Source organism: Marmota flaviventris, chromosome 3, assembly GCF_047511675.1.
Source record: "Marmota flaviventris isolate mMarFla1 chromosome 3, mMarFla1.hap1, whole genome shotgun sequence".
NCBI lineage: Eukaryota > Metazoa > Chordata > Mammalia > Rodentia > Sciuridae > Marmota > Marmota flaviventris.
In genome coordinates, this window is record NC_092500.1 from 96,103,963 (window position 1) to 96,123,235 (window position 19,273).

Consider the following 19,273-nt stretch of genomic DNA (forward strand, 5'->3'; position numbering starts at 1 on the left):
CCAGAAAGGAGCAGAATATCTCTTCCTATTGTTATCTCCTAATGAATCCCAGACTAGAGGTCAGCAACCCATAACAGAGATGTCCTAGCAATACTGTGTCAGACATGGTGTCCACCCTGGACAAAAATTCTCAATCAGGGCCCCTTTCTTCCTCAAACCAGGTGAGACAGTATTTATGAAAAAACTTTAAAACTGGTGAAATGCCAACTAAATGCAGAGCATTACAGTCACCTTTATGCTCTGTGGACCCAACAGAAATATGTGGCTTTTCTCCTATTGCTCCGCATCCTGCCTTCTAGAGTTTCCAGACCAGCAGCCATTCTGCCCATAGTAGGCACTTGGTAAATGCATGTTGATATTTGTATCAGTTTGAAAACTGATTTAGTCAGCTTTTTCATGCCTCATTAGGCGTGACCAGAACAATTGAAAGGAGGAACAGTTTATTGAGGGCTCACAGTTTCAGTGGTCTTAGTCCATAGAAGGTCAGTTCCCTTCCTTGGGGCTCAAAGTGAGGCAGAAGAGTGGGGTGGAAGGAACCAACTCACATCATGGTCTGGAAGCAGAGAGAGACAGGTCTCCACTTTCCAGATATAAATATATACCCCATAGCCATGCCCCCAATTTCTACCTCCTCCAGCCACACCCCACCTACCTCCAGTTAACCACATCAGGAATTAGTTCACTGATAGGATTAAGTCTCTCATAAGCCAATTATTTCTCCTCCAAACCTTGCGTTGTCTCACATGTGAACTTTTGGGGAACACCCTATCTAAACCATAACAAACACCTTAAGGATATCCTTCCCAGAAATACTTTCAGGGACTCAAAAAAAGTCCTTCTATGTTTTATTTAATTAACCCATAATTGCAGCACACCAGGGATGTTGGGAGTCTCCCTGAGAACTCCCCGGGCCTTTCAAACATGGCGGTAGGCAAATTGCCACTGGGCAGCTAGAACTCCCCGGGCCTTTCAGATAAGGAGCCCCTAATGCAACATGGCGACGGGCAAGTTGCCAGTGGGTGGATAACAAGTTGTTTTGAAAACCTTCTAATTGGCCCTCCCGTCTTCCGTACACGTGGACACTTCGTGCACCCCATGAATCTTATGCAGGGCGAACGTGCGTGCACTGTGGGTGATGAACTGACCTTTACTGATTGGCCCCGGGAGCTTCCTGGTTTAAGATAACTGACTCTCACTTTCTATATAAGCTAGAACCAGCTTGCAGTAAAGTGCTTCATCTTTGTCACTGCTATCTGTGTGTGTGCATTTTAATCTCCGACGACGAACCTTGGCCTTTCAAGGGATGGATGGGGTTCTTACAGTAAATCTTACAAGATCAGCCCTACACATGCACTAAGAGCACATCAGACACTGAGAGCTGTTTGTGTTTCTAGAACCGACCTGCCATTTCTCTTACCCTCATTCTGTTCCCTTCTCCTTGTCCTTTTCTACTTGGCCTTTGTTTAGCAATTGTCCTCTAAAAGATGGCACTAGAGTCATCTCTTCCAGCAAGAGGTCCCCACCCTTAGATGCCTGCACCTGTTGAAATCATTGACTTCCTCCTTCATCATTCAGGCAACTCTTTAAAGGTCTTATCAGATTCTGTCTCACTAGCATGCTGCTGGCCCACTGACGGGCTCAGTCTGTGTTTATTAAGTGACTCTACAATCCTGATGGTTGTTGCAATGAAAAAATAGAAAGCTGGATGAAAGGGCCTGCTCAAGTTCTTTTCTCCACAAATCCGCCACAGACTCTGGGTCTCCTTGGCTCCCAAATAGACTCGAGTGAGGAGATTTCACACTTTTTGTTATAAGGATATTTAGCCAGTCTGTTCAGCAACAACTGGGGGTCAACTTCTTCATGGCTATCAACAAATAGAAACTGTTATCACGGGATGAGATGTATGGGCTTATGTACAAAAAAGTACCTAAGACACACATTTGCAGTTTGACAAATGCATAAAATAAACACCCACATGTTTCCCAGCTGGGACAAGCAAAGGATCTGCATTGCAGAAGTCCCCTTGGGCCCCTTCCTTATGACTACTTTGTCATTCATCCTAGAAGCCAGGGCAGCACTGACCTTTATGATCAGCATTCCTTTGCTTTTTCTTTATGTTTTTTACCACTTCTGTAAGCAACTTTGAAGTTTCATTTCCCCTTTTTGAAGTTTATAAAAATGGAATCACTCTGTCTATATGCTTTTGAGTCTCATTTCTTTCATTAGACATTGCATTTGTAACCTGTGAGTAGTTGGAGTTGGGGCACCATTATTGTTATGTAGTATTCCACTGTATGAATATACTACAAAGTAATTCATGTATTCTTCTGTTGATGGGCATCTAGGTTGTAGCTAAGTTAAGGTCATTATCAACAATGCTGCTGTGCACAGTTTTACACTTATTGCTGGGTGCACCTATGCACAAGAGTGGCTAGGGGAATGTTGCTGTATTTCTGGTTATGGGTGACCTACTAATAATGGCAGAGTGATTTCAAAATGGTTGCACTAACTTACATGCTCACCAGCATTGGGGAAATGTTCCAAGTCTTCCACTACCTCCTCATTGTCAGACTTTCCTAAATTTTGCTCACAGAGTGAGGATACAAAGAATCCTCTTATGGTGGGTGTTTTATTTACTGATCAATAATCTTGAATTTAACCAGGCATGGTGGTGCATGCCTATAATCCTACCAACACAGGAGTCTGAGGTAGGAGGATTGCAAGTTCAAAACCATCCTCAGCAACTTAGTGAGACCCTAAGCAACTTAGCAAGACCCTGTCTCAGAATAAAAAATAAAAGGGGGCTGGGAATGTGACTCAGTAGTTAAGCACCTTTGGGTTCAATCTCAGTACCAAATCATCATCATCATCATCATCATCATCATCCTCTTGTATTTAGCAACATTTGTATTTCCTTTTTGTGACACACGTGTTTAAACCTATCACCCCATCACCCCTTTTTTTCCGATTTGGTCATCTATTTTGTTGTTGTTTATTTGTTTGTTTGTTAGCTATTTGGAGAAATTCTTTAAATAAACAACTAGTCTGTTGTTTGTAATATCTGTAATTAATATTTTCTCACTTTGTGGTTTATATTTTTACCTTTTTTATGATGGTGTATTTTTCTTTGGGATTTTTCTGTCCACCTGTCATTCTTAATTCATTGAAATGGACTTTTTTAGTCTGAAGTAAAGTTCCAGCTTCATTTTTTACCATGTGTATACCTCATTGTCCCAGGAATATGTTGAAAACTCTTGCTTTGCCCAATGATCTTGACATGTGACAGAGCCAGTGTCTTGGTTTTGTGGATTTGTTTTTTGGGTTTTTGTTTGTTTGTTTGTTTTTTGTTTTTTATAGTGCTAGGATCAAACCCAAGGCCTCATACATTCTAGACAAGTGCTATGCCACTGAGTTATACACCCCCTACCTGCCTGGGATAATCTTAATCCTTTATATATTGATAAACATTTTTAAATCAGCCAACTGATTCAAAGAAAAAAATACGAATTAATGAAGTTTTGTTTGGGTGTGCATGGAAATTATAACTCAAGTAACATCTTTTAAAAAATCAACTGTTTTGATTCATAAACTTGGTATAAATATTATCTATTTGGAAATCTTTTTTAATGTCTCTCAGTAACATTTTTAATTTTCATGGCAGAAATATTAGGAAAAGATATTTTGTTAGATTTTTTTCCCCCAAGGATATCATCTTGTTTTATACTATTGTAAATTGTAGTTCTTTCATTTCATTTTTCAGTTTGTTGCCTGATTATATGAATTAAATTTATTGCTTAAGTATTGAATATGAATACAACTATGTCTAACTCTTGTATTAATTATAATAATTTCTGTATGGATTCCTTTAGATTTTCTACACATAATTACATCATCTGTGAATAGTGACAGTTATTTTCCCCTACTTTTCCATTTTTATACCCTTTATTTCTTTTTATTATTTTGCTGAGCTTCTGAGGAACTTCAGGACAAGGTTAAATAGAAGTAGCAATGGTGGGGATTCTTATCTGGTTCCAAATTTCAGAAGAAGAGTTTTCTAAGTTTCGGCATCACATGTGATATTTGCAGTAAGATTATGGTAGATACCTTTGGTCATATTAAGAACACTGCGTTATAGTCCTGTTTTGGTCAAGAGTTTGATCATGAATGAATGTTGACTCTTACCAGAAATTTTCTCATTTTTTTCTGTTAATATGGTGAATTACATATGAATTGCTTTTCCGTTATTATACTAATCCTGCATTTCTAAGAAAAACCCAAATTAGTCCTGAGGTTTGATGTTTATTCTTTCTCTGCTGAGTTCAGTTTGCTAACTGCAGTTTTGTATCTTATATGTAGAATCTTGAGTGAGATCGGGCTTTAATTTTCCTTTCTTCTTTTGCCTTTGTTAAGTGACTGAATCGAGATTTCAGGTGGCCTCATATAGCATAATGGATGATGTTCCCTTTCATTCTATTATCTGAAGGAAAGTATATAAGTTGGAACTATTTCACTCTTTAACTTTTTTTTTTTCTTTTTCACCCTTTAATGCTTATAGAATTTACAGGTAAAACCATCTGGCCCATAATTTCAACATGAAATGGTTTGGGTAAGTTGCATTTTTCCAGAAATGTATAGATTTTATATTTATTTTCATATTTATTATATTTTTCATGCAGTATCTGTAGTAATATGTATTTCATGCAGTATCTGTAGCAATATCCACTTGTTCATTTCTGATGCTGATTATTTGTACATTTGTCCTCTATTTGCCCAGTTATTTGTCAATCATTCTTATATTTTTAAAGAAACACTTCTGGTTTTGTTTGATCTCATTATTTCTATTTGCATAGTTTTCTATTGTATTCCACCAGTTTGTCTCTGATCTTGTTTCTTTTCTTCTACATTCTTTGTTTTTCCTGATTCCTGAAGTTGACACATCCAGCCTTTCTTTTCCTCCAGTCCATGTTTTTTTGAGGCAATATATCCTAACCGCATCCCATGATGTTGGAGTAAATAAAAGCGCAAGGGATCCTGATTTGTAACACACTGATTTCCTATTTCTGTGTTGTAAATATTCCACCATGACCAATTTTAAGCTACAGGTAATTTCACAACCAGTTGGAAAATTTTCTGAATAGTTAAGCCAGACTTTGCAAGCTGTTATGAGCTACCACTAGTTCCATATCTCAAATTTTGAGTACTATTTTCACCATTGTTTAGTTCAAAATTTATAAAATTAACACTATGTATTTTTTTGGCTGCACTTCTATAATTTCTAAGAAGAGTGTGTCCAAATTTCCAATTACATGGGAATCTCCTAATTATTGTTTTTTAATTGTTTAATTACATTTTTATTGAAGATCAATCTTGACATTATTTCAACCCAGTAAAATTTGTGAGATTGATTTGAAGTCTAGAATTGATTCATTATTTTAAATCTGATCTGCTTGAAAGGAATGTTTTCTGAAATTGTTTAGTGCCATGTTCTATATCCATCCATAAAGTCAAATTTTTAATCTGGTTTAAATCTTCTGTGCCATTGTGATTCTTTTTCTGTAAGATGTGTCTATGACAAGAGAAGTATATTAAAATCCCCCATTCTGATTGATTTTTATCTCTTATAATTCTGTCAGTTTTTATTTTATATATTCAGAAGCACTCGTTTTCAATGTTCTTACATATCAAATTTTAATTTTTTACTAATTAAGCCATTTGTCATTGCGAATTTATACTATCTCTAGGAGTGCTTTTAAGTCTTTTTTGTTTCATATTAATGTATCCTGCTATGGGTAGCCTGCAATATTGCTTCCATCCTTTTATCTTTTACCATCTTGTATCCTTATAATTAGACATATTTCTTGAAAACAATATATATAGGAATGTGTATGTATGTGTGTATGTGTGTGCAACACTATACACACAAGAATACATATGAGTAAATGTATATGATAAACACTGTTACATAATAATTTTATACACTCTATGTGTATATATATTTAATATTGCTTGAAAATCTTTGTTTTTCTCTGGAGACTTTAATTATTTAAATTCTTTTCTTCTGATTTCTAATATTTGGGGGTTAAAAAATTTACCATCTTATTTGTGTTTATATTTTCCCTGCCACTTAAATGTTTTTCTTTCTTGTATTGCCTTTTTGAGAATTTATCTCTTCTTATTATTTGTATTTTCCATCTGTTAAGTCTTTTACTATTTAAAAGTTGCAATTTAAACATACATACTTAATTTCTGAAAATTTAAATCTATTCGATATCTTTATGTTCATTATAGGTACATTATAGACTCTAGAACATGAAACTCAGCTTTCCCTTTCCGACATTTATGTTGTTATTGGATATTTGTATTCTTTTTTTTTTTTTCTTCTTTTTAATCTGATAAGACAGTATGCTCATTATCTCAGTGGTCAAGTACACTTATATTGGTGTACATATTTATATTCTTGTCCTTCCTTTCTTCCTGCCTGAAAGTACATGTGAAGTCCAGAGACCCAGGAGAGAGCTGGTGAGACAAGCTTTACCAAGAGCATCAGTGGCTTAGCCTGATGGAGTCAGATTCCAGGGGACACCTAGGAGCTGACAGTGTAGGCAGAGCAAGGGTCAACAGTGAGAAGGTGAGAAAATAGAAGTGAAGGAACTCTAGCCGAGGCAAAGAGCCAGATCTTATGTAAGCAATCAGAAATCAGAGATTGGGGAAAGAAAGAGATAGACAAAATTCAGCAAATTGTCTGAATCCCAGGTATAAAGACTCACAAACCAGAAGACCTGCAAATTGAGGTCTCTAGCTCCATCAGGAAGCATCTCATGTGCCTTTTGCTGAGTGGGCACAAGCTCACAGATGTGGTCAGTCGTTGGAGGGAGCTAGAGGCTGAAGAAGAACAGGGATCAGGAATAAGAGGAGGTCTCTTTCCAACTATTGACATTTGTGGTCACAGTATGGACCACACTACGGCTCAGTGCCCAACATTTAATAGGCACTTAATCAATAAGTATCCGATGACTTATTTACCAACTCTCATTGGACAAATGGGACTATGCCAGTATTTAGAATAATAAAAATATGAATTGGATATATTTCCTAGCTTCAAGGCAGTTAGATCTAGGGCTTGTGACTGACATATTTCTAAAACATAAGGCAGGATAATATAGATACTTAGCAGAAGTTAACATACAGGGTGGAGCCCTTAGTTTCACTTGAGAGTATCAGGATGGTTTCATGGGGGAGGTGGGAAGCTTGATTGCAAAGTCACCTAGGGATCATCTTTATGACAATGACAACCACAGGGGACATCACTAATACTCTGAGCTGTTACTTCTGGATCTATAAGCCCTGGAGCTAAGGACAAGGACTTGTTCGGTGGTAGACTTGTGTTACTGGTGAAAGTCTCTGACAGATTCCTCTTTCTATCCTCCCCCTTTCCCCCACCGGCCAACTGTGAGTACCATAGCTCTCTGCCTTTTACAAATTTTCTGCCCAAGATATTTACAAGGAGCCACCTGGTGCTACTTGCTACATTCTGCTTTGTATTCCAGATGTGCTAATCCTTCAGCATTCTTTGGTTTCTGAGGATGAAATCCAGGTAAGCCTCATACCTGCATGCACTTTCTGCACAGTTCTCCCAACCCAAACCAGATATTAGCAAAAGTCATAAGCTAATAAGTATTGAATAGATTCTGGAATAAATGCAGGAATGCCTAAAGAAATGGGGGATTAACTCTTTTTTTTGTTTTAGCGAAAACAAAAATAGACTTGTCAGGTGAGTTCTCAAATGAAGGTGGAGGAGAAAAGACAAGAGCATTTATGTGTTTGGGCCTCAATTGTTCAGATAAGGGAATATCAAAATTATGAGTGCTCAGGGAATAAGAGAAGGGCAATGCAAAGAGACTAAGAATCGAACCAGGGCAGATTCTTGAAGATCCCCAAAGCCCTTAACGACAGACATCACTGGGATTCAGCTCTAAGTTGAGGGCCAGCCATGACCTGCACCGATTCCACTCCTATCTCAGACTTTGAGTCTTGCTGCAGCAAAGAAAGCGAGTAAAGGCATGCTGCATGGCTTCTATCTTCCATGGGTAAGAACCCTCCAGCTCTCCAGGTCTGCACTCTCTCCCAGCTTTCCCTAGTCCTGTGTGAGCACTGCAGAAGTTTCCAAATGGCAAACAAAGCATACAGGCTGCCTAAGATTCCCTCAGCTACATCTTCCTGCCTGTCCATAGCATCCCAGGACCCCAGACTGAGTGACTTCCAAGGCCACCTAAACATGGTGGTCAAGAGTATTAGTGGCAATTCTTGTTCTATCAAGGAGAAAACCTCCATCTGAGCCCCTCCCCAAGACTGCCATATTCTCCACAAAGCCCTCCCTGTGATAGTTCCTGTCTTGTCACTTGTCATTTTGAATCTGCTCAGCACTTATGTCACCCTGCCTTATAATTACATGTACAATTTACGTGTTGGCATGCACATAGAGTCTTAGAGGTGAAGTCATGTCATATTTGTATCATCACAGGATCTAGCACAGTGCCACTCATCAAGGAAGAGTCCAACAACAAGCCAGTTGACAGACAGCTATGGTTGAATGCTTATAAAATGCCAGGTTACACTCAGAGAAGGTATTCTCTGAGAAGTAGCTTTGGGTTGAGAGTTGATTAGCGTATTAGTTCCTGGGCATGCTGTCATAAATTTCTACAGCATGTGGCTCAGAACAACAGAAATTTATCATCTCACAGTTCTGGAGGCCAGAAATCTGAAATCCAGATGCCCACAGAATTGTTTCCCTCCAGTGTCCGTGACAGAGAATCTATCCCATACATTTCTGCTACCTTTTGGTAGCATAGGGCATTCCTTGGCTCAAGGAAGGTTCTCCCTCTGTCTTCACACTATCTCCTTCTGTATGAGGCTTTGTGTGTGTCTGTGTCCAACTTTGTCATATTGCACTAGGGTACACCCAAATGACCTCATCTTAATGGGATAAGTAACAAAGACTCGATTTAAAAAAAAAAAAAGGTCACATTCATTGTGATTAGGACTTCAGCATCTTTGGGAACACACAAGTTGACCCATAACAACTAGCACTTGGATGTGTGCAGATTCAAGGACAGGCATTTTAGACTGTAGATAGGAAAGAAGCTAAGGCACAGAGATGGGAAGGGGAGTGGGTTTGTGTGCTTAAAAGGGCGATTAGCTTCATTCTGCTCTGTGATTAGAATAACATAATGAATATAAATATCTGAAGAGTGTATCCATGTATATAAAATTTGTTTATATATAAATTCCCAGTATAGATACTGACTCACTTAATCTCTTGCTCTGGATTTCCCAGTTTTTGTGTTTCAAAAGGTTGCAGTTGGCCTGAAAATGCTGTGTTGGCACATTTAGCATCCCCTCTAGTTTTACAGAGGTATGTTATTGCCTGATGTGATGAGTGTCCTTCGTGAAATACATGGTTGAGCCTTTGATCGGGAAGAGAGAGTTCAACACAGCATGGCTCTCAGAAAGGGAACTGTCCTCCTCAGCCACCAACTCCTCAGAAGACATTATGTAAACCCACTCATTGCCCATTCTGAAAGCACTGTGTCCTGTCCTGAATTGACAGCTCCCAGGAGACTGGCATCTGCAGACTGCTCAAGGCTAAGAGTAGAGTTTGTCATAGTGTCATCTTCACTCAGTCACCACCTTGTCCTTCAGCGTACAGGAGCTATGACTCAGGTGCCACTTCTAAGAAGTGCCACAGGGTCACGAGTAAAGAGATGCATCATGAATGTTTTTTAGTGTGGATGATGGTGATCTTAGCCATGGCCAAGATGATGATGGAGGTACTGGTGATGATGGAGGTACTTGCTATGAAGGTGATAGTCATAGTGCTGGTGACAATGATGATGGGAAATGTAGCATCTTAAGCCATTACTTTAGTGCATGTCGCCTCAGCCTGAAGCTTGCTGAGAATTAGAACCAGATGTCCCTCCTGATGCCTAGCCCAGAACTTTTCCTACAGTGGATGATAATCATTCAGTATGATCATTTCCTAATGAGTTCACAGTTCCTTACTTAGGAATTGAATCCTCATCCGACAACTTATTCATTCTGTGATTCTACAGAATTTACAGCAACACATCTTGACACTCTGCCTCCTCATGATGAGCCCTCAAGTAATGGGCTCTGTTAGTATTATTATCTTAATGTGAAATTCATTCAAAACAACCAAAAGTCTAGCAGATTAGTCGTGGAGACCCTGAACCTCTTTCCCCACTTTCCAGCAGCCTAGTGGTGGGTGAATGAGGAGGTGCTGACATAGTTCTACAACCCAGACCCTCAACAGCCATCTGTTCCTGCCCCTACACAATGCTAACTGTGGGCTTGCAGTGAAGATAAGCATATAAACGACCAGCTTATTCAGTGACTCAGCAATAAAGGACTGAAATTGCTATTGATTCATTAAATCAGGCCTCTACTGCCTGTGAATAATATTTCTAAGCCCTTTGTGCTAGGGAAGGAAGGAGGATTTGACTCAGGCCCCTCTCCTCGCCTCAGCACTTCTCAGAAACACAGGATGAGAAGGTACAAAGAAGGTCAGCGCTTCATCTACAGAGATTTTTCTATTAGCTTCGACTGGATGGCCCTTCCAATTCTTTTTCACCAATCCCTTTTCCTTTTCTACTGTTGCTCTGTCTCTTTCTATCCTCTTCCCATTCCTTCAGGGAGTTTTAAACTAACTCATCTTGTTTCTGCCTAATAAGAAAGGGAACCATATTTGGGAAAAGGCCAAGGTCGGTTTGAAATTACTGATCTATAAAGATAGTATGTATCTTTCAGGAAAGTGGTGAATAGTTAGAGAAAGAAGACTGACCCATCCTCTCTTTAGGTCTGAAATTACTCATCATGCCAAAGAATGGAGCTCAGGAGTAGAGCACTTGCCTGACATATGTGAGGCTCTGGGTTCAGTCCCCAGCACTGCAAAAAATAAATTACTTATCAAAATGGGAAATTCCTCCTCATTCCCTCTCCCATGTGCATATGCACAACACACACACACACACACACACATACATACACACATTTAAGTCCTTCAGGTTGAACAAACATTTATTAAGCAGCTCTGGAGGGTGATGACTGTGTAGAAGATGAGGCAGGTGCATGACCAAGAACTTGTTTCCCAGACAGGGTGACGGTGCTGTGATGGAGGTCCAAACAGTTTGCTGTGGGGACCTGAATGGGTCCAGCTGGATGGATTGGAAAAGTCAGCTGTGGCCCATTTCAATCAGAGCTTTGTTTTTCCCAGCTTTGTTAGTAGTTGATTGTCTCAATTTTGGTTAGAACGGAATCAGCTGTTAGCATTGTAGAACTCTCCAGACCAGCTATGCTTCTGTGCTTCTTAATAACAGCTCATATTTATTTATGCAGCTTTTCCACACAGCCTCCAACATACATCATTTTGTTTTACCCTCCCGCTACCCCTGTGAACTAACTCTGGCAGAAATCGGGGCGGGCTCACTGCTGCCACCCGGTAGGAACCCAATGTGTTTTTGTTGAATGAGGTTGGCTGGCTAGCTGGAGGAAGGAAATTACCTTTTTAGTTTAAATGGCTTTCCTAAAATGTCACGGGTCTTTAATGACAGACTCAGAACAGAATCCAGCCTTTCAGTGATTTTTGTCCACTGTCCACTGTCTTACTCTGCTTTTATGTACCAAGCAGTCAGGAACTAGCCCTTCACCAGGTGGGAGTAGCACTCTTCCTTGGAATTTCTGACCTTACCGAAGTGGACATATTTTTCATAGGGCCTTCTGGTTATTTTCATGCTCTGTATTGATATGCAAAATGCAGTAAAACAGCAAAAGAAATATTTTCTTGATTATAAGAGTCATCAACACCATTATCACAACTCATTTGGAAGCCTATGATCTGTGTAGAACATTTACATTGATTAAAGTCACCTTTTCACACTTGCCTGCTTTTGCCGGATGGATGGAACGTCTCAGTATGAACGAACCTAAAACTTCAAGCAAAAGTGATTTATGGATTTTTCTATTAACCACATGTATACCTAAGTTTCTATTCAAAAGATGATATAGTCAGAGCCTTAAAAACATGGTGGGGAGAAAAATCCAACACCTACAGTATTAATCCCAGGTTCATCTTTGTATATCACCTTCCCAGGTTTGTCATAGTGCATAGTAATAATTACAGTTACAGTTTCAGACTAGTTTTATTTTTCTTTCATCCATTACCAGTCTATCATAAATATTTTCCATTTTACTCTGTAGATGCTCTAATTACCATTTTAATAACTACATAATATTCTGTCACAGTGATGCACCATCATTAGCTGAATTTTGCACCTCATTCTTGGGCATGATTTCCTGTTATTTGTTACTACCGATAACATTGCAGTGAATATATTTTAATTACAGACCACCGTGTTTCACTTTGATGCCCATGACTCAGACAGATGCCCAGAATGGGGGTTTGATGTGTAAAATTCATCCATGTTCATTGGATAGCTACTGCATGCTTAACATCATGTTATAGATGCTAGAATATTCTAAGGTCATTCTTTCCCTCAGGAAATTTACAGTTTTGCTGAGAAGGAGCTAGATGTACACAAGACCCTTAAAGCCATAGAAGAGAATACAGCATGACATTTTCATATTGGATAGACACCAAGGGCTCTAAGATTTATTAAAAAAAAATCTGCAAATCAAAAGGAATAGTGGGAAGGTAGAGGACAAAGCACAGGGTCTGGCTTGCTGGTGTTCACACCTCCCTGAGGGCTGGGGCCTGCCTTCGCTCTGTCTCAGCCCAAAGCTCTACTTCATGTACATACCGACTGATTGCCAAGTCCAAAGAAATTAGTGACAAGGAGCAGGTGATCCCCAAATCATCAGAAGGAGGCATGCAATGAGGGAGTCAGGAGATAAAGAAACTCTGAGAATGGGGTCTCAGTAGGGAGGAGGTGACCAGGTGTGTCTGACGGAGGAGCCACCACCAAACACAGAAAATATCTTTGGGGCAGGACTTAGGCAAGAGGCTCCAGGAGACTGGAGGTTTGTGTTTGCTTCACTCTTCTGGAAAGTAGAAAAACTGTCAGGAAACACATTAATCCTGCTAAACAATGTGATGCTATTTCATTCAGATATTGATTTAATAAACATGTATTAGATATCAGCAGGGCCATTGTGTTCTGGGAGCTGTGCTAGGCTTTGGGGCTGAATTTCTGAATAAATTGTGGATCTTATAATCTATTAAAAGAGACAGATTTACCAAAAATATCTGTCAGACAGCAGAATAAAATGAGTGCTCAGTTGTAGAAAGGAGTGGTGCATTTTGAGTCAGACGATCAAGGGAGGCACCTGAGTGGCATTTGATTTGGGCTTTGAAGGCAGAGGGCTTCCACAGGCTGAGAATGGGACAGCAGTAAGGAAGATATCCGGCTTGCGCAAAGACCCAGGGGCAGGAACAGTGTGCTTGAAAGCCACGGGCGGTCAGTTAAGAGAGGAATAGAGGCTTTGCACAGAAATGTGGTTAATCAGAGACTGGAAAATGTATGGGGCAGGGTCAGAGAAGATCTATGGATGCTGAGTTCTCCTTCCAGGGACAGCTGCCGAAAGAGCTGATAAAGCTCCCCCACTCTTTGGAAGCTCTGGATTTAGCTTGAACCACCCCCCCCAGTTTCTTGTTGCTCATAAATTTGCTCCAAGACTGATTGTCACTGGGGCCCTGGCATATGCTGGAGCACCTGTCGCCTCTGGCTGCGGCCACCCAGCCAGCTGACCTTTGCCCTTGCACATGAGGCGGGAGCCTCTGTCCGAGCTTTGCTCTGTTCCCATCTCTTGGATGCAAACCAGCCTTGCCTTTGCCATCCCCATATTGAATCAGAGACCCCACAGACAATGAGCCCTATGTGCCTCCAGGAGAGGACAGAATCAACTGTATGTAATCTAGGTCACCAAGGAAATAAGCTACCAAGGCAGAACTGCCTCAGGAATGCTGTCAGGAGGCTTCTACAGGAACCTAACTGGCATTTTGCCTTGACTTCTCCAATCCATGTACCACTGGGTGTCGTGCCCAGCACTAATAACACAAGTAGTAAAAAGGCTGGTCTCTTTGACAATTAAGAGCAAAGAATTTTTTTTTCCAGTTATTCTAAAAGAAATCTGTCTTGAGAGGCCTCACTTACATGGTGTATCTGTGGATGATTTGTTCATTTCAACTAAATTTAATTGAGTGAATTTCATGATTGCTTTCTCTATTTCTACAAGAAATGCCGTTAGGATTTTGATTGGCATTGCATTAAACCTATAGAGAACTTTTGGTAATATCGCCATTTTGATGATGTTAGTTCTGCCTATCCATGAACAGGGTATATTTTTCCATCTTCTAAGATTTTCTTCTATTTCTCTCTTTAGGGTTCTGTAGTTTTCATTGTATAAGTCTTTCACCTCTTTTGTTAGGTTGATTCCCAAATATTTTACATCGATGTTCATAGCAGCACAATTCACAATAGCAAGACTAGAACCAACCTAGATGCCCTTCAATAGACAAATGGATAAAAAAAATGTGGCATTTATACACAATGGAGTATTACTCTGCATTAAAAAATGACAAAATCATAGAATTTGCAGGGAAATGGATGGCATTAGAGCAGATTATGCTAAGTGAAGCTAGCCAATCCCTAAAAAACAAATGCCAAATGTCTTCTTTGATATAAGGAGAGTAACTAAGAACAGAGTAGGGACGAAGAGCAGGAGAAGAAGATTAACATTAAACAGGGATGAGAGGTGGGAGGGAAAGGGAGAGAGAAGGGAAATTGCATGGAAATGGAAGGAGACCCTCAGGGTTATACAAAAGTACATACAAGAGGAAGTGAGGGGAAAGGGAAAAATAATACAAGGGGGAGAAATGAATGACAGTAGAGGGGGTAGAGAGAGAAGAGGGGAGGGGAGGGGAGGGGAGAGGGGATAGTAGAGGATAGGAAAGGCAGCAGAACACAACAGACACTAGTATGGCAATATGTAAATCAATGGATGTGTAACTGATGTGATTCTACAATCTGTATACAGGGTAAAAATGGGAGTTCATAACCCACTTGAATCAAAGTGTGAAATATGATATATCAAGAACTATGTAATGTTTTGAACAACCAACAATAAAAAATTAAAAAAAATAAATTTAATTGAGTGATTAGAATTTGCACAGCATTATATCGAATGTTGTTTTGAATGCATGGGTGAAACTGATACAGATCCTTCTTTCAGGAACACACAGTTTTCAATAGAATTGAGACCCAGCCTCAAGAGAAGGCAGGCGAAAAGCTGTAACCTTTGAGAGGAGAAATTGATTTCTTCCAGCTTAAGAGAGAGAGGCAAGACAGAGCAAAACTTCGGAAAGAACGTCATATCTGAATGAGGGTCAAGGGAGGCATCGAAGCATGAATGGAATTTGGGCAGTGGTTGATGGGGGCAGGTGGATGAAGAGCATTCGGGTGATGGGGACAGAAAAGTTAAAAGCCCAGAGGTGGAACAGGGTGGGATCTGGAAGCCGCTTGAGATCAGAAGCGCTGCCTTTTATCTTGGTATCTTCAATGCCTTGCCCAGTGGTTCAATAAATATCTAGTGAGTCCGTGAATGAGCGAATAAAGAAAAAGGAGTTTGATTTAGTTGAAGCCTAGGGAACATAAGAGGAGTAATGAGAAAGGATGTTGCAAAGGCCATGTCTTGAATGAATGTGGACTTTATTCGGCAGGGAATAGAGGAGCCATTGAGAGGTTTTAGCAGGGTTAGGTTGTGATGAAAGCTGTACTTCAGGCAGATTAACCTGATGTGTAAGACCGCCTTGAGTGAGGTACGGAGACCGTTTGGGAGGTTATTGCTGCAGTCCAGGCAAGGGGTAATAAGCACCTGAATTAGGGCAGCAGCAATGGGAACAGAGGAGGGGTCAGATGTGAGAGATAACAGGGAGGCAGAATTGACGACAGGCTGGTGGGTTGTTTGGGAGAGGGAGAGGGAGAAGCAGAGATAACAGGGAGGTTTGAAAGCCTAGGTGGCAGAGAGGATGGTGATGCCATCAACAAAAATAGGTAACCCAGGAGGTGGTGCTGGGATGACAGGGAAGCTGATGAGCTCTGTTTTGCACACACTGAGATGCGGAGATAAGTTCTTTTCTACCTGTAACATGAATCAACCCTTTATGGAGGAGATGCGTGAGGGTGGTGGATGGGCTCCCTGGGCCCAGCAGCTGCCTCGTCCCATTTTTATGGACTAGGTCAAGACCTAAGTCATTTCCTGAATACTGATTTTACAGACAAACTCGAACTGTGCTTTACACAGAGACTATTTTGGGAAAAGAATATTCTGTTTTAATAAAGATTTGCGATAAAAACCTGCCAGCATTCTTCCTTTTCCTCATTATTAATGAATTAGGAGATACTCAAACCTAATAAAAAAGCACATAAAAGGCTCATAAGCATCCTTCAGATCTTCTTTACCAGTCAGTCATTTTCATCTTATAAAGCTAGAGTTTCCAGTTTTTAAATATTGTATAAGAGCAGAATTTGACTGTAGTTTTAACATGCTATTTCCACAACCACACACACAAAAAAGTGTTGAATAAGCACTGTCTATGGACTGGTACCATACTAAACACTGCAAAATAGTGAGAAAAAGAGAAAAAGGAAAGGTTTCCACACTCAACGAGGCCACAGTCTAACAGAGAGGTTAAACAAAGCAATAAACACATTTATTGTGATATATACCATCATAGAAATGTAAGCAGGCAAGAGATGGTAGCAACTTAAGATTTATTTTATATCTTTAGAGAAAAGATGTGGGAAGACTTCATAGGGGAGGTGACATTTGCCAAGGGATTTAGAGCATTATTTTGGAACAGTGAATAGAAGCATTCTAAGCAAAGACAGAAGTTTGAAAAAAATGAAGATGATTGTAGAGGTTTAGGGAAAGAAGGAAAGGAAATGAGTAGCCAGATCATGGAGGACCATTGTATATGTCAAAGGCTAAGAGTCAAAGGCTTTCATTTTGAGAAGGGGGTTAAATTTGCACTCTTGTTGGGGTTACCATGACAGTGCTTCTGAGAATGTCTTTGAGACATATGAGACAGAGAAGGACCAGTTACAAGTGTTGCCATAGTCCAGGTGACAGATGAGCAAGGTTAGAAGGGATGGAGAGTCAAGAACAAACATAAAGGATAGCTTCAGGACATAAAATCAATTGAACTTGTTGATTAATGAAAGAAAAAGAGGGGTCAAGGATAAATCTCAGGTTCCTGGATGATGATGACACCTGTTGAGAAAGAAAATACAAGAGAAGAAACAATTTGAGACAAAAAAGATGAAAGAGTGCATTTGTATTGTTCCATTTATATGAAATACCAAAACAGGAAAAACTGATCTTTGTGGAATAATATCATAAAAGTGGTTTCATCTTGGGGGGTGGGTGGCAGTATTGACTGTAAAAGAATATGAGAGGATTTTCTGTGCTGATGGATATGTATCTGAACAGGGTTATGGGTTACTTGGATGCATGCATTCATCAACCCAGTGAATGTCAAGTCAAGAGACAATTGGTAAAACGTGAGCATGTATTGAATAGAACTGCTAAAATTTCTGATTTTGATTATTGTGCTGTGATTATGTAAGAAATGTTCTTGTTGTTAGAAAATACAGAGTGAGGTGTTTGGTCCTAAAGGAGCATATGCTTTAACTTACCCTCCAGTGGTTCAGAGAACAAAGACCACACACAAATTGGGAAAGAGAGACGATGGGGAGGGGGAAAAGGAGGGAAGAGGAAGAAAGCAAGACAAAATACAAACAGTTGGGGTATGGGGCATAGGGGAATTGTAAATCATTGCAACTTCTTGGTGAAGTTTGAATGTAAACTTTTCTGTAAAGTTTATATATAAATAAAATAAGTCTAAACCAAGACTGGAAAGAAAAGGGAGGTGACAAATTCCCAGGAGTTTAGAGATGGAGAAACAGAATATGGAAGTAATTGAATTGACTGAGTTACTTCTAGGTCTCTAATTGAAAACTAGATGGTGGTGATGTTACAAATGGGAGCAGGTCCACGTGGGGCAATGAGGGAGGAGCTAGTGGGTGAGATAGTGAGATCATTCAGCTCGGTGTTGTTTTTTATCGCCAGTGTGACACCTGGGTGGAGCTCTATACAGGCAGATGAATGAACTGTATGTCTGCACAGTAACTCCTGAAGGGGGCGAGGGGGAGTCTCCAAGTCATGTGTTCATTTTATTTCATTTACTATGGTCTGACTTCAGTCACTTCAGGTCACAGTCCTGAGGGTCTTTTGTTCTCCTGGGCCTGTAGCTCCACTTTTTGAAATCAGAAAGAGTCTATGGAAGATAAGGATTTGATGGGTGGAGAGAGCAGGAATGGATGCTAGTTCCTTTGACTGCTTCAGACTGGGAAACTATTCACAGGACAGACAAATATGCCCTCTTCTAGCACGGTCACTGCTGGAGACCTCTCCATCTCCTGCTACCCACCTCCTACCCCAAAACAAGAGAAATAACAGCCTGAGAGTCCACCAAGAGCTTTTGACCAGTGATAGAACATTAGTTTGAATCCCGTGCACTTCAACAAACCTCACAGAGCTCTACTTGTCTGGTCTGATAAAGGCTTTAACCCTCACAATCCATGCCCAATTCCCTCTCAGTGGGCCCTGCTTAGTTGTTAAATTAGCCTCAGCTCTCCACACGGACCAGCATTGTCTGTAACTCAGCATTTAGCCGGTTTTTACTATGTGCCAGACACAAAGGCTCTTTTTAATTGTTTTCCAATTCTGGGTCAGGCCCAGAGCTCAGCAACCCACTCCAGCTGCTTTTAACAAGCATTATAAAATATTCAGGTGGGCAGAAATTGTACAAAGAATAATATTAAGTTCCTATGTGTATTAGTTTTATATTATTGCATGACAAAACACTACAAACATAGCAATTTAAAACCATGCTCATTTACTAGCTCACAATTCTATAGGCAAGACATTCAGGCCCAATATAGCAGGGTCTCTGACCAGGGTCCTACAATACTCAGACCCAGGGAGAGTCCAGACCGATGATTCATCTCATCTGTGGTTTGGTTCCTTTTCCAGCATAATTCAGGTTATTTATAGAATTTAGACCCTTATGGTTGAGGACCAAGTTCTCTTTGCTGGTTGTCAACTGGGACCAGCCTCAGCTCACAGAGCCACTCTTGGTTCCCTGCTACATGGTCTCTTCCATCTTCAAGTCAGTGGA